The sequence below is a fragment of the Pelodiscus sinensis genome, chromosome 8 (assembly GCF_049634645.1).
Source record: "Pelodiscus sinensis isolate JC-2024 chromosome 8, ASM4963464v1, whole genome shotgun sequence".
NCBI classification, from domain to species: Eukaryota; Metazoa; Chordata; order Testudines; family Trionychidae; genus Pelodiscus; species Pelodiscus sinensis.
This window is the reverse complement of record NC_134718.1, coordinates 73,235,622-73,248,340: the sequence shown is the minus strand read 5'-3', so window position 1 is coordinate 73,248,340 and position 12,719 is coordinate 73,235,622. Positions and strand designations below refer to the sequence as shown.

Sequence of the window (12,719 nt, the reverse complement as noted above, 5' to 3'; positions counted from 1 at the left end):
GGGAAGGAAAGAGCTGCTAGCCCCTCTCCCGCCGGGGCCGGACTTGTTCTGTGCGTGCCTATGAACTAAATCCCTGATGGAGCTAATCAAGAGCAAAGTGGATTCTTTCAGCAGCTGTAACATTTCTGTACAGTTTTGCTCACGCCTCCTCGAGGGTCAGCTCGAGCCCTCTCTTGGGGGAAGCCCCCTCCATTTGCTAACGAAGCCTGTTCCGTCCCCTCCCCCAAGCACAGAGGAGATCAGTCTCCCTCCCACATTACAGAGGGCGCCCGGGCCTCGCTGACTCCGCCGCAGGTCAAGGCGAGACATGACGGGCGAGAACGGGCTTGCGCATTTCGGCTCGGCGTTTCAGCTCTCGCTCCAGTAACGGGACCCTCCCGGATCCCAGCTGCGGGGCCAGTCTGCCCCGCAAACCGGGAGCCGAAAGGGGCAGTTTGGAGGTGAAGAGCGTGGAGGAAAACTCCGGGGGGCTGGGTGTTTTGAGCGCTCCTCTGTCCTGCCCTGCCAGCGCCCCCCGGCCCCGGGATCACCGAGCCGGCTCGGCCCAGCAGGGTCCCTCGTCCGGGGACTTTCGGTGACTGATGCTTTATGCCACTGGGGGCATACTGCTTTCTGCCGCGGCTGGGAAGCGGGGCGCCGCAGGCGGGAGGGCGGCGTGGCAGGACGGAGCCAGCTGCCGGGTTGGTCCAGCTCCTGCCGCCGCGCCAGGCTCCCATAATTCCCCAGTCTCTCCTGTCCACAGGCCGGCTCAGGGGCTCGCTGTGGAGACCCAAAAGCACAGGGCCTGGGGCGGCCCCAGGAAAAAACGCTTCGACCGGCTCCCAAGAGAACTTGCCTCGAACCCACCCGCTTGTGAGACAGCAGATACGGACACTTGGGCTGGCGACAGCCTCCATGAGCCACTGGGAAACTGGAGGGGGCGGAGCTCCATGCACCTGAAGGGGCGGGGCCAAAGGCAGAAGGGGCGGGGCCAAAGGCAGAAGGGGCGGGGCCAAAGACATCCAACTCTCTATGCTGCCCAGAGCATGGCGCATCCTCTCCTGCCCTTACTGCTACCTGGAGTGTGCCAGACGGTGCTTGAGTGAGGATTTACAGACCCCGGGGCTCCGGCCGCTGCCACTGCTAAATCGCCAGGCTCTGGGGCACCTGCCCCCTATGCCCTCCTCTTCGGCAGCAGTGTTCCCTGGAGGCTCGGGCAGCCACTCAGGGGAGTTTCAAATGCTGCCCACGGACACAGCAGAACCTTCACAGCTGCTCACAGCTGGCAGCATGTGTCTCTCCCGTGGTGCACATCTGCCCCTGCCTCGGTGCATATAACAAAATGTATCCCGCACATGGCTGGAAAAAATTAGAGGGAACACTGGCTGGCAGGCCTGGGGCCATGGAAATACCCAGAATGCAGAGGGGACAGCACAGCCAGAGACTCCTTGCTGGTCTGCCCGACACAGCGTCTGCCTGTGGCTGCCCCCGCCCATACCCTTTAGTGGCAGCTCGTGTGTCGATTCAGCCCCAACTTCCATCACTTCTGTGACGCCGGCCACGCTAGCTACTGCCTGTTCTCCTCTCTCCCCGTCCCACCCCTCACTCCCCAGCCCCCAGAGAGCCGGTCTCTGGCTGCCCCCCCTCCAGAGACCCAGGAGAAGCTTCCACGAGGCGCGCCAGGGGCAAATCCTCGGGCCAGGGCGACTGGGGGTACTCACCTCCGCAAAGCAGGAAGGTGTTTGTAGCAGCTACGTTGGGATCCGAGTCAGACACAGGAAACAGGCCTCTGGAAAGCCGGCCTCCCCCACTGTACCGAGATAAGGGCTGAGCCGGAAGCACCGACAGGAGCCAGCAGCCCGCCAGGGCGGGGGAAGTCCCGGGGACAGTCCACGCTCGAGTGGCAAGGCCTTTTTTAAGGATTGGTTCAACGGAGCATTTATTTCACAGCCTCGGAGCACAGCGTGGCCTTACATGCCTTCCCTGCCCCCATCCGGAGCGCTCCCATGCGCAAGCGGGCTGGATCGGGGGTCACGAGCCTGTGGCCCGAGAGTGCGGGAGGTGCCGAATTCTTGCTGCACCCTGGGGTCGGACGTGGGCACTCGGGGCCTTGGGAGACTCAAGGGGGAGCCAGGTGTCCGGTATTGGCCCGGACAGTCCGGTATTTGCGGCTTCTGTCCGGTAAAAAAAACCCAGAAAATACCAGATGCGTAAAATGTCCAAAAAGTATTTTTTGTTGTTCTTGGACGGAAGGCCACTTGGGACATTCTTCCATTGCTGCATGTGGGGGGGGGGGGGGGGGGGGGAGCATGGAGATTTAAAGGTGCAGTGACTTTTTTTCCTGGGTTTTTTTTTTGCTCAACAACTTTGATCTCCCATTTCTCCCCTCTTTTTTGCTCAACGATTTTGGTCTTTTTTTTTTCTCAATTTCTCCCTGCCATGTTCAGCATTTTTTGTGAAACTATCTAGCAACCCTATGGAGCCATAACTCGTTGGGCCCCCTCTCCCCCCACCCCACCCGCAGGCATCTGGTCCCACAGGCCGGTAGCTGGTGACAAAACCTTCAGCCTTGCTACTTTCCCCCATGCTGTTGTGCACCCACTACACAGCCTTCCCCCCCAGCTCTGCGTGAGGGTATCAAATGCAGCCGTCACGGTTCCCCTCGCAACAAACTGCCCGAATATCCCCCTCTGAAGTCCCTTTCCCACCAAGTCCTTCTAAGAGCTGCGCAGCCCGCAGAGAAATGGAGGGTTTGTTTTCCTGGGCGCAGAAAGGTGCCCCGCTGACCTGCCCCGGCGGGATCCGTTCCCCGTTCAGCGCCGTGTACTTACGGCTTGTAACCGCCATTTAGCTTTGCACCCTGCCTGAAACACGCACACTGTGGCCAGTCTCCCCTCCCCACCCTACCCCACAACGGCTGCCTTTCGGTTTTACAGCGATGTGTTTGCGCCGGTGGGTGCAGCACAGGAAACGGAGAACTGCCCGGCGTGGGAGACTGATAAAAGGACACACAGAGCCTCCACCCTGCAAGCCACTGTTTGGAAATCAGCCCTGCTGATTACTGGAGCCGATACTGGGCCACGCACGCCAGCAGCTTTCCGGGTGGCTCACGCCCATTCGCGTCCATAGACCCCCGACAGGCGACCGGAGTTAGAAACTCGCCAAAAGTCTCATTTTTTAAACAAATCCCTGGATGCTTAAGATGCTCCAGAGATAAGACAACAGGGATCAGGCAGTATATAAGTCAGTGCCCACGGCAGGACATAACAGTCATCCAAGGCCAGACCAAAAGGCCACCTAGCCAGGATCCTGTCTTCCAAGAGTGGCCAATGCCAGCTGCTTCAGAGAGATGAATCTGAGCGATCCATCCCCTGCTGTCCGCCATCAGCTTCACACAGCCAAAGGCTCAGAGTCTCTCTCAGCATGGAGCTGTGTCCTTGACCAACGTGAATCGCCACTGATGGACCTATCCTCCATGAACTGATCCAACCCTTTCGCAAACCCAGTTATATAATTTTGACCTCACAACATCCCCTGGCAAGGAGTTCCACGGGTTAACTATACGTTGTGTGAAGTAGCACTTTCTGTCATGTATTTTAAACTTGCTGTCTAGTCATTTCATCAGGTGACCCTGGTTCGTGTGTTATGGGAAGGGGTAAATAACACTTCCAGACTCAAGTATCAGTGTCAGGCATCTGACGAAGTGGGTCTCTGCCCACGAAAGCTTATGCTCTAACACTTCAGTTAGTCTATAAGGTGCCACAGGACTCCTCGCCACTTCCAGACTCACTTTCTCTGAACCAATCCTGATTTTCCAGCCCTCTATCATCTCCCCTTAGTCCTCTCTCTTTTAAGATGAACAATTCCAGACTTATTAATCTGTCCTCCTCTGGAAGTTATTCCATCCCCCTAATCCCTTCTCCTGCCCGTCTCTGTACATTTTCCAAATCTAATCTATCGGTTTCGAGATGTGGCCACCAGAGACGCATGCAGCTGCCCCACCCTGGCTCGTCACCAGAGACTGGACACGTAGGGAACATTTTTCACGGTGAGAATTCATCCGTGGAACATTCCCCAAGGGTCTCAGCGGATTCTCCCTCTCGGCCCACTTTTAAATCCAGGTGGGGCTGTTTTTCTGACCGATCTGCTCTGGGAATTCTTTTGGGGCACTTCTCGGACAGACAGAATTGGATCCCAGTGTGCCTGCTGGCCGTGGAATCTACGTCTCTGGGCTCGTGGCTTCGCTCACAGCTTCCTTCTCTCGCGCTTTCCTGGAGGAGCTAGCGCTGGGATGGACCCAAATGAAGGCCTCCCCAGAGCAGCGGTGCAAGGAACCCTCGAGGGACACCCCGACTTTGTGCTGAGGCAGTACGGCTGTTCATTGCAGCGTTCTTTGGACAGTGGACTGCCCCCGAGGGATCCAGAGCAGCTCGCCTTGGCGTGCTCCCAGCAGCGCCTGACGTCTGGGCAGGGCGGGAGGAATGTCACCAGGGGCCCAACTGGATGGGCGCACGGTGTGTCTGGCTGCTGGGGAGTTGCAATGCCCAAGTGCTCTGCTAGCCCGCTTTAGGCACGCAACCGACAGATCCCAGGTCTGCTGCTCATGGGAGGAGATCCCATGCTCGGCCCCGCCCCTTCTGTCCAAGCCCCGCCCCATGGGAGCAAGCCCCGCCCCCAGCCCCACAGGGCACTGGGAGCAGCAACACTTCCTCCCCTCCCCCCCCCCGACACCTACAGTAGGTATTCTGGGGGCGGAGTCTGGGCGGGGCCAGGCTGGCAGCTTGGAAAGGCAAAGCCTTCCCCTGCCTAGCGCACCGGCCACCCCTGCTCCAGTTTCCCAGCCCTATGCGCCGCTTTGAAGCGTGACCGGTGCCTCGAGTAAACGCAAGAGCACGAAATCACTGATCTGGGGCCAGTGGCGCGCCCCCCCCCCCCCCCCAGCCCATAAAAGGCAAGCGAGAAAACTGTCCATCCGGGCTGGTAAACGTTCGGTCTATTTCTCCTCCGCACACCAGACGGAAACCAGATCGATACAAATCACGCCCCTTGCTTGGCTACAAGCAGGCGGGCACAGCTTGCCTTCCCCAAATAAATAAGCTCTGAGCTTTGTTTCTCCAGAAAGCTGGCAGGGCGCACGGCCAAACCTGGCAGCAGGCCGGCCCGGAGGCGTGTTTGTGCCCGTGTCCCCCAGGAAGGGGTCGGCTTCGGGAGGCCTTCGGTGGTTTTCCAGCGCAGTAATTACACCTCCTTCCTGGCACGCCTTTGCCTGCGATCAAGGGGCAGCTTTTTGTCTTGAAGGACAATCATCCAATTAGCTGTAAAAGCTGGTTAATTTTTTACCCGGCGGAGAGAGGGAGAGGAACTGAATTGTTCTTTTTGGCAAGCCGGGGAGGTTAACTCATCCCGGGCCCTGTCCTGCCCCAGCGCCTTCCCTCCCAGGCAGCGGAGAGAAAGAAAACCCTGGTCCGCTGCCAAGGAGCCGAGTCCCACGGCAGAGTGCGTGCAAAGCAAGCGTCCCCTGCAGCGCGGGGACAAGGAAGTGCCCCCGGCTCCGGCAGCCTGGCATGTCACACCCACGGGAAGCAGGGGGGGTTGGTTCTGCAGGTGCCGGGGCGGGCAGGCAACTTGCTGTCCCAAGCTCAGAGCTCACCGGCCTTTGGAAGTTTCCGTGAGGGATCCGTGTGAGTCTGTAACAGGAAAAACGTTGCAAGACAACGAATCGGAGACTATCGCTCGGTGACTATCCGAGCAAATGCTTATTGGATAGTTGACTTGACTAGTCACTTTCCCTGCTCCTTACTGCTTCTGTCAGAGGGACAGCAAGGGCAGGAGCAGGAGCCGGAGGGGGGAAGCTGGCTGAAAAGCATGTTCCCCCCCAGCACTGTCTCCATGGGCAGGGGGGGGAGCAGGGATCTGGTGGAACTTCCGCCTTTGAAATGTAGCAAGAGCGGGGTGTGCCGTGGGAGCAGAGGGTGAGCGGGGGGTGAGCGGGGGGTGAGCGGGGGATTCCCCCCCCCCCCGGCCCCGCGCTCTCTGCTTTTGAAATGTACAAGAGCCCCTAATAGATCTAGTGGGGCCTATCGGCCAGGCGACCCAGACGGGGAAACAATACATCCTGGTAGCGGTGGATCTGCCCTGAGGCCGTGGCTCTGCCCTCTAGCGAGACAGGCACGGTGGCTTCATGTCGGTCCTGCTTCGGTGCCTGTGGGAGAAGCATGGGGCCAGCTCACCTGGGCCCCAGAGTCTCGCTCCCGGTCCAACGGGCTGGTGGGGACGTTCCAGGGGACCCTGAAGCAGATGCTGGAGGCCTTTATACACCGGCACCCACAGGACTGGGACGAGTACCTGCCCCCCCTGCCGTCTGCACCCAAGGGTGCACCAGGCTCTCCCCGACTGAGCCATGGTGCAGAAGGGGGAGGGGCCCCCCTGGCTTGCTGACAGTTGTGAGAGGGGGAGGCCTCCCCAGATGGAGAGTCGGGGGCGGAGAACTTTCCGATTCGGGCTCTTGTACATTTCAAAAGAGGGAGCGCGGGGCCGGGGGGGGGGCACTGCTTGAGTCCCCCCCCTCAACCCGGTGCTCCCCACAGCGCGTCTGCCCTTGAAATGTACATTTCGAAGGCAGAGGGGCCCTTAACTAATCGATTTGCTGATTAATCGAAACTGAAACATCCTGAACCAACAGCCTTGCAGCACCTTCGAGACGAACAAAACATGGAGCCGGGATCATGAGCTTTTGTGGGCACAGGCCACTTCTTCAGATGAGGAGCAGTTAAGGGGTCCAGTTTTCAAATGAATCGCACAGAGAGGGGATGGGGGGGGCAAGAGGAGGGGAAAAGAGGGGGAAGAAATTGTCAAGTCACGTATCCATGCTAAATGAAGTGGAAAAGAGCACTTGGTACCCACCCGCAGTACCCTTTGTTTGGGGGGTTTTGGTACAGTACAGGGTTGCCCCCACCTCTGATCAGCCCAAAAAGGGGCAACGGGAACAGAGAACCAAACCGAGCTGGAAGAGCGGATGGAGGAGGTCGGCTTTGGGCAGGGGGAGGGTCCTTCCGCAGTGCAAGCTACTGGCCGCTGGGCAGCGCCAAGCAGGTGGTCTGAGCCGGCCCAGCCAGTCCTTGCCTGCTATGCTGGGCCGGCAAGCGGTCCAGGCGGACGGAACAGCCCTTTGGAGATTCCCCCCATAGGAGCCAGCATCAGCTGCCCAACTCCCGGCCCCGACACAAGGCAGGGCCAGGAGACAGAGCAGCCAACTGGCAGCTGGATCCAAATCGCTTTGGGGGCAGCACTGGTTCCTGGAAAAAGCCCACACTTGGGAGGCCCAAAGCCACCATGGCATTCTCTGGCCTGTCGAAAAGCTAGAACACGGGTTTGGATACCTGCCCGCTCTGGCTAATAGCCCTCCATGGACATGTCCACTTCTTTTCTGAACCCTGTTTTGGCCTTCGCAACATCCTCTGGCAAGGAGTTCCACAGGTTGATGTTGCATTGCGAGAAGAAATACTGCCTTTTGTTTGGTGTAAACCTGTGTCTTATGAATTGCACTTGGTGACTTCTGGTTCTGATGGTAAGCGAAGGGGTAAATAACACTTCCTTATTGACATTCTCTGCACCGTTCACAATTAGACCAACATCTCTGGAGACTAATGCTCTTGTATTAAAGTTACTCAACTAAAAAAAAAAAAAAGAATGCATTAAAAATAAAGATTCTACGCAATTTATTTACGTTCCAGCATTCCCCCGCCAAACTAGAACGCCAGAGAGCCTTTGCTAGCACGTGAGAACTGAAGAGCAAAATTGATCAGTCTCCAGCTGAACCACCATGCTAACCACAGGGAGCACAGATGGTCAACAGCCAGCGTAAGATAAACACGGACATTATAACGCTCATTCCACAGGGGTCAGTGTTCCCTGTCAGCTGAGCGCTTGTGCGGCCACCCAGCAGAAATTGAAATGCTGCCTTGCTGATTAGCAGAGCACCAATAACCATCCACAGCTGGCAGCCTGAGTTTCTATTGGTGGTGCCCATCCGCACATATCTGGGTGCACCGAACAAAATTTCATCCACACGTTGATGGAAAAAAATTAGATGGAAACTTGACCGGGGCGTTGTTCAAATGGCTTTTTTTATGTTGGTGGGTTCCTTTTTAGTCTTCCAAGGGGTGCGGTGCAGCGTTCCTGGAGATCCAGGGCAACGCTTTACTATGAAACGAGCTTCCCCAAAGCCATGGCGTGTTCGCTGCCAATAGAGAGAGGGATAACCATGTGGGAAGATTGGAACTTCCAAAGCCAGTGCTGAACTGGACAGTATCAGGGTGCAGCTGTATATGTGGTGACTTTCCTCCTGACCCTACGCCACAAGACGAGGCTGTGCCCTGAAGCATGACAATGGACACCCCTTTAACTTGTACTCCAGTGGATATAATTGCCTTGCAATATTAATAGAGCAATTTTAGGCTTATTATGGCCTCTCCAGATAAAATAGGGCAGGGAACTAGGTTAGTGTTGAAAATAGGTTGTTCTCCCAGCTAGGTCCTGTGCACAGGGATTACGTTTCCATGGGCTGCCGTTACTGGGACTTTCACAGCCATAACCAATCTCTCTGAAATGCCTCATCAGCCTGCTTTTCCGGGGGCAGATTCCTCGCTTCGTTTCTGGGCCTAATTACATTTTTCTGCTTTTCGTTGAAAAGCTTCCTTACAACCCCGGAGTGATTAGAAACACTGAAAAAGGACAGTACCCCTGGAAGCAGCGAAATCCGGACTTTCTGATCCTGCCCTTACACCAGCAGGGGGCAATCATTTTTTGCCGGCGGCCACTTCGAAAATTTGTGAAGTGGCCCCGGGCCGCACAGGAAGGGGCGGGGCATCGAGCAGAAGGGGCGGGGCCAAGATATTTCCGGGTTCCCCGCCCCCAGAAAATGATTGGTCTGGGGGTGAGGGAGTGTCTTTGCCCCCACCCCATGCTCCCACAAGATACCCATGCCCCTGGCATGGGAGGAGTCTTCCCGCGCTCCCCTGCCCCTAGACCAATTACGGTCTGGGGGCAGGGGAGTGTATGAAGCCTCCTCTGGTCTCCCCTTGCCTCACGAATAGCACACGGTGCTTAAAAAGCCCTTTCGCCCACCCCTGCCTTACATAGCGGGGCCGCTTGATGTCTTCTCACAGGGCACATAAACCTCTAGGGCCGGAGAAGGAAAAGGAGAGCTCCCCAGAACCCAGCTGGGAGGGAGAGAACGTTTACTGAAGTCTAGACAGACCCCAAGAAAACACCAAACTGCACGGCAAGAGGCTCTGACAAAAGCCGCCGTGATTCTAGGCTGCCCCGGCCGTTTGTCAAAGAACACCCAGGAGCCGGAATCGGGCAGAGAGAGCAAATCCACAGCCGGCGCATTCCCAGCCGCGGGAATCAATGTGGACCGGTCGGCTCTTGCTAACCCTTGTGCTCCCCCCATTGTCACTGCTGGCCCGGCAGCGCTCACGTGAGGCGTTTCCCCACATCCCATGCGTTTTGGCGCCACGCTTTCCCGTGCGGAAGAGCCCCTCAGCTAGCCGGCAGGAAATGCTCCTCGGGGCCGGATTCTGATCTTGCTTACGCAGGCGTCCGCTCGCTTTGGGGGGCTTGCTCCTGATTCTTACGCTGATGGAACCCTCACTTAGCCATTCTGCTTGAAAACAGCACGTTAACGATCACACCTTGTTCCTTGATCCCTATCGGCTTGGCAGTTATTACCGATATTAACGCGTGAGAACGGCTCAGGTCTCCCGTAGAGCGTGATCCAGGGATGTGCACCCGGCCCCAGTGTTCTCCTCCCACTCCGGTTCATACCACCCCCTCCCTTCTGGCCTGGCCACACTTTGTGGGGATCAGAAGGAGAGAAAAGACCCAAGGCTAGATTTGGCCATTGATCTGTTCCAGAGGGGATGGTAAAGTCCGTCCCCGGGGGCCATGCAGAGCACGAAGCTGAGTGCTGTGAATTCAGGGACAAGGGGGGTGGCTGCAGTTTGAGGATACCATTCGTCTTCATCTCTGTTCACTTCATTTAAAAATTAACAGTGACAGGTCTGTACTTTGGCCATTGCTGCGTCCGATTCTCATACGTGGATTTTACCCCCAGGTGACCACGTTTCGTAACACTGAACTCGTCTAAACATTCCTCATGCAATGACCCTTGCACACTAAGGGCACGGAGACAGTAGATCAGACAACACAGCCCTAAGTCCACAGCTGCATGCTCTTCTGCCAGCCAAGACCCTCTTGCATCACTGCAGAAGATCGGAATAAGTCACGTCGGCGCTTGCGTCCATTCAAATCAGCGGGCAACCATCAGGAAAGCCAATGCCCACATCACCACTTTGTACTTTTAAAGAGCAGTGTTCTTTTCAAGAAGTCACAGTCCCACCTGCCAACTGCCCAAAGCCTTATTACCCTTGAAATCATTTTTGTACAGCTCAAGAAAGCCTCCTTTGAATTCCTTCTGGCCTCACGATCCCCACCCGGCATGCGGGAAAAGCATACGATCCCGTCGAGTGGGCCTGCTCGCGAAAGGTGTTCTCGCACTGCCGGAGGAGCATCTTAAATGAAACTTCTACCTCGCTCTGAGAAAGCGACACTCCCAACTTGGATGAGAAACAGCACCCCCTCCCCTCCCCTACCGCATTATAGTTCTCACCCGGGCTACCCCACCTCCCATTCCTAGTATTTACCCTTGTACTTGCTATTGGCTATTACATTGTGTGGCTTGAAAGCGTTCCAAGACATTTGCACAGATCAAAAGCTTTCCAAAACAAGTGTTTGTGCCAGCAAGATACACAACGCTTCCAAGAGTTTGAGACTGACCGTGTGTAACAAAGCGCTCATGTCAAAAGCTGAAGCCTCCGCCTGCCAGGGAGGACATCAGAAATCACGCCACCCGTTTGGGGGTATACATTTCATTCCTGAAATCTAGGGGGGGGCTGCCATTCACTGCCAACATTCTCAGAGTCCTTTTCTCGCGTTCATAATCTCACAGAGTCTTCGGAATACTCATTCTGCCTTCTACACAAGATATTCAGCCTTAAGACAAGTACATTCAAAGCATAGTCAATTGATTTCTCTCCTCACATTACAGGCCCTGCACCAGCTGTTAAAGATATCAAACCAGAAACACGATACACTGCAATGGTCGCTGCGTTTTTAAGGAGTCCAAATTGATATCAAATCCTCCACTTCCGTTCTTGGGTGTCAGAAATCAAACTTCGAATTGCTCCGGGATTATAAAACAAAAGAGGAAGGGCACTCGATTTTTCTCTGGCATTTTGTTCCACCGCCTTCACTAGGGTTACCAGATGGTTTAACCAAAAAGCCAACGGGGAAAAAATTCTGTTGAGACCAAAGTTGTTGAGTAGAAAAAAAAAAAAAAAAAGGGACCCCGAGAGTTATTCAGCCAAAAAAAAAAAAAAAACCAGCATGGCCCCTTTAAGAAAACCATTAGGCTTTTTGCTGGCGGCCATCTTGTTTTCCTGATCCAAGTCAGAAGGCAGCTCCCCTGCAGAACCAGGTAAATGGGGGGGCCGAGGGCCCAGGAAGGGGGGGAGGGGCTGGTCGCTGAGTGTGTGAATGGTTGCCAGGTATCTGGTATTTTCGCCTCCTGGCAAGAAAAAGAAAATCAGAAAATACCAGACATTTTAGGTGTCCAGTATTTTCTGAATTTGTTTACTGGGCAGGAGGCAAAAATACCAGACTGTCCGGGTCAATACCGAACACCTGGCAACCCTATCCTTCACGAACCCTGCATTCAGTTTTGCGATGGGTTCCCGCCACACCACAATTTTAGCTGGAGCATCCCACGGGATGGGAATGCTGAACAGAACTTGGCTTTCTGTGTTACTGTGGGACTATACGCGCTTCCGCCAAGGGGAAGTCACATTTGTATGCTGGCTTGAACGCAGACTGATCCGGTGGAGGATCTGAGGCCCTGTCGCAAGAGTATTGCCTCCAGCCAGGCTAAGGTGGCTCAGAAATCGCCCGACCAAGCTTTGATTCAAAGTCATGGGACGGAATAAGCTTTTAGAGAACCTAGATTTGTCACCTGTTCTGTTTGAAGCACACCAGACCAGGCGAGAGCAGCTGGACACCTCTTCCTCCATTTCCAGTGTGCTAATTCCGAGAACTCTCTTCGCGGTGCCGCTTCTGAATTACCCGTAAGGAACAGTTTTCACCCCTCCGAGTGCCACATGCTTGTTCCCCCTAATAATTCTTTATGTCCGTGTGCAGAATGATTTTCATTATGTGCACCACGACGGAGGCGACGGATCACCTAACAAAAATTTATTCCGCACACAGACAGTGTGTGGCCGGGGTGAGGTCGAGAGGGTGGAATGCAAAGTTCCCTGTAAGCTGAGCACTGGGACAGCGACCCAGGAGAAATGCAAAGGCCACCCAGCTGATTGGCAGAGCACCCGCAGCCGCTCACAGCTGGCAGCATGTGTTTCTATGGGTGGTGCACATCTGCACATGCTGTGGTGCACAGCACAAGATGTATTCCGCACATGGGTGGGGTGAGGGCTCTAAATGGGGCCTCCAGGCGTGGGAGTGAGTTCTGGGCTGGGGCGGGTGGTTGGGGTGCAGGAGAGAGGAGGCCTCCACCTGGGGGAGAGCGGTTTGTGGTGTGAGCAGGCTCCAGGCTGGGGCTGAGGGATTCAGAATACAGGAGGGGGCTGCAGGTTGAGGCATGGGTTGGTTGCGGGATGGGGTGAGGG

The 12,719-nt window shown here is 55.8% G+C and overlaps 1 protein-coding gene and 1 long non-coding RNA gene across 4 annotated transcripts in view; one reads left to right on the top strand and one right to left on the bottom strand.

Moving 5' to 3' along the window:
- Positions 1-12,719, top strand: part of LOC112545429 (uncharacterized) — a 70,369-nt gene that overhangs the window by 6,432 nt on the left and 51,218 nt on the right. The gene's annotated exons all lie outside the window — the stretch shown is intronic.
- Positions 1-12,719, bottom strand: part of SEMA4G (semaphorin 4G) — a 77,832-nt gene that overhangs the window by 44,483 nt on the left and 20,630 nt on the right. The window contains exon 1 of one of the 2 annotated variants that reach the window (XM_075935593.1): positions 1,701-1,848. The exons of the other annotated variant lie outside the window; for it this stretch is intronic. The gene's annotated coding sequence lies outside the window, so the exon portion shown is untranslated. Of the gene's footprint in view, positions 1-1,700; positions 1,849-12,719 lie in introns of those variants that run through there. 2 annotated transcript variants of the gene reach the window in all.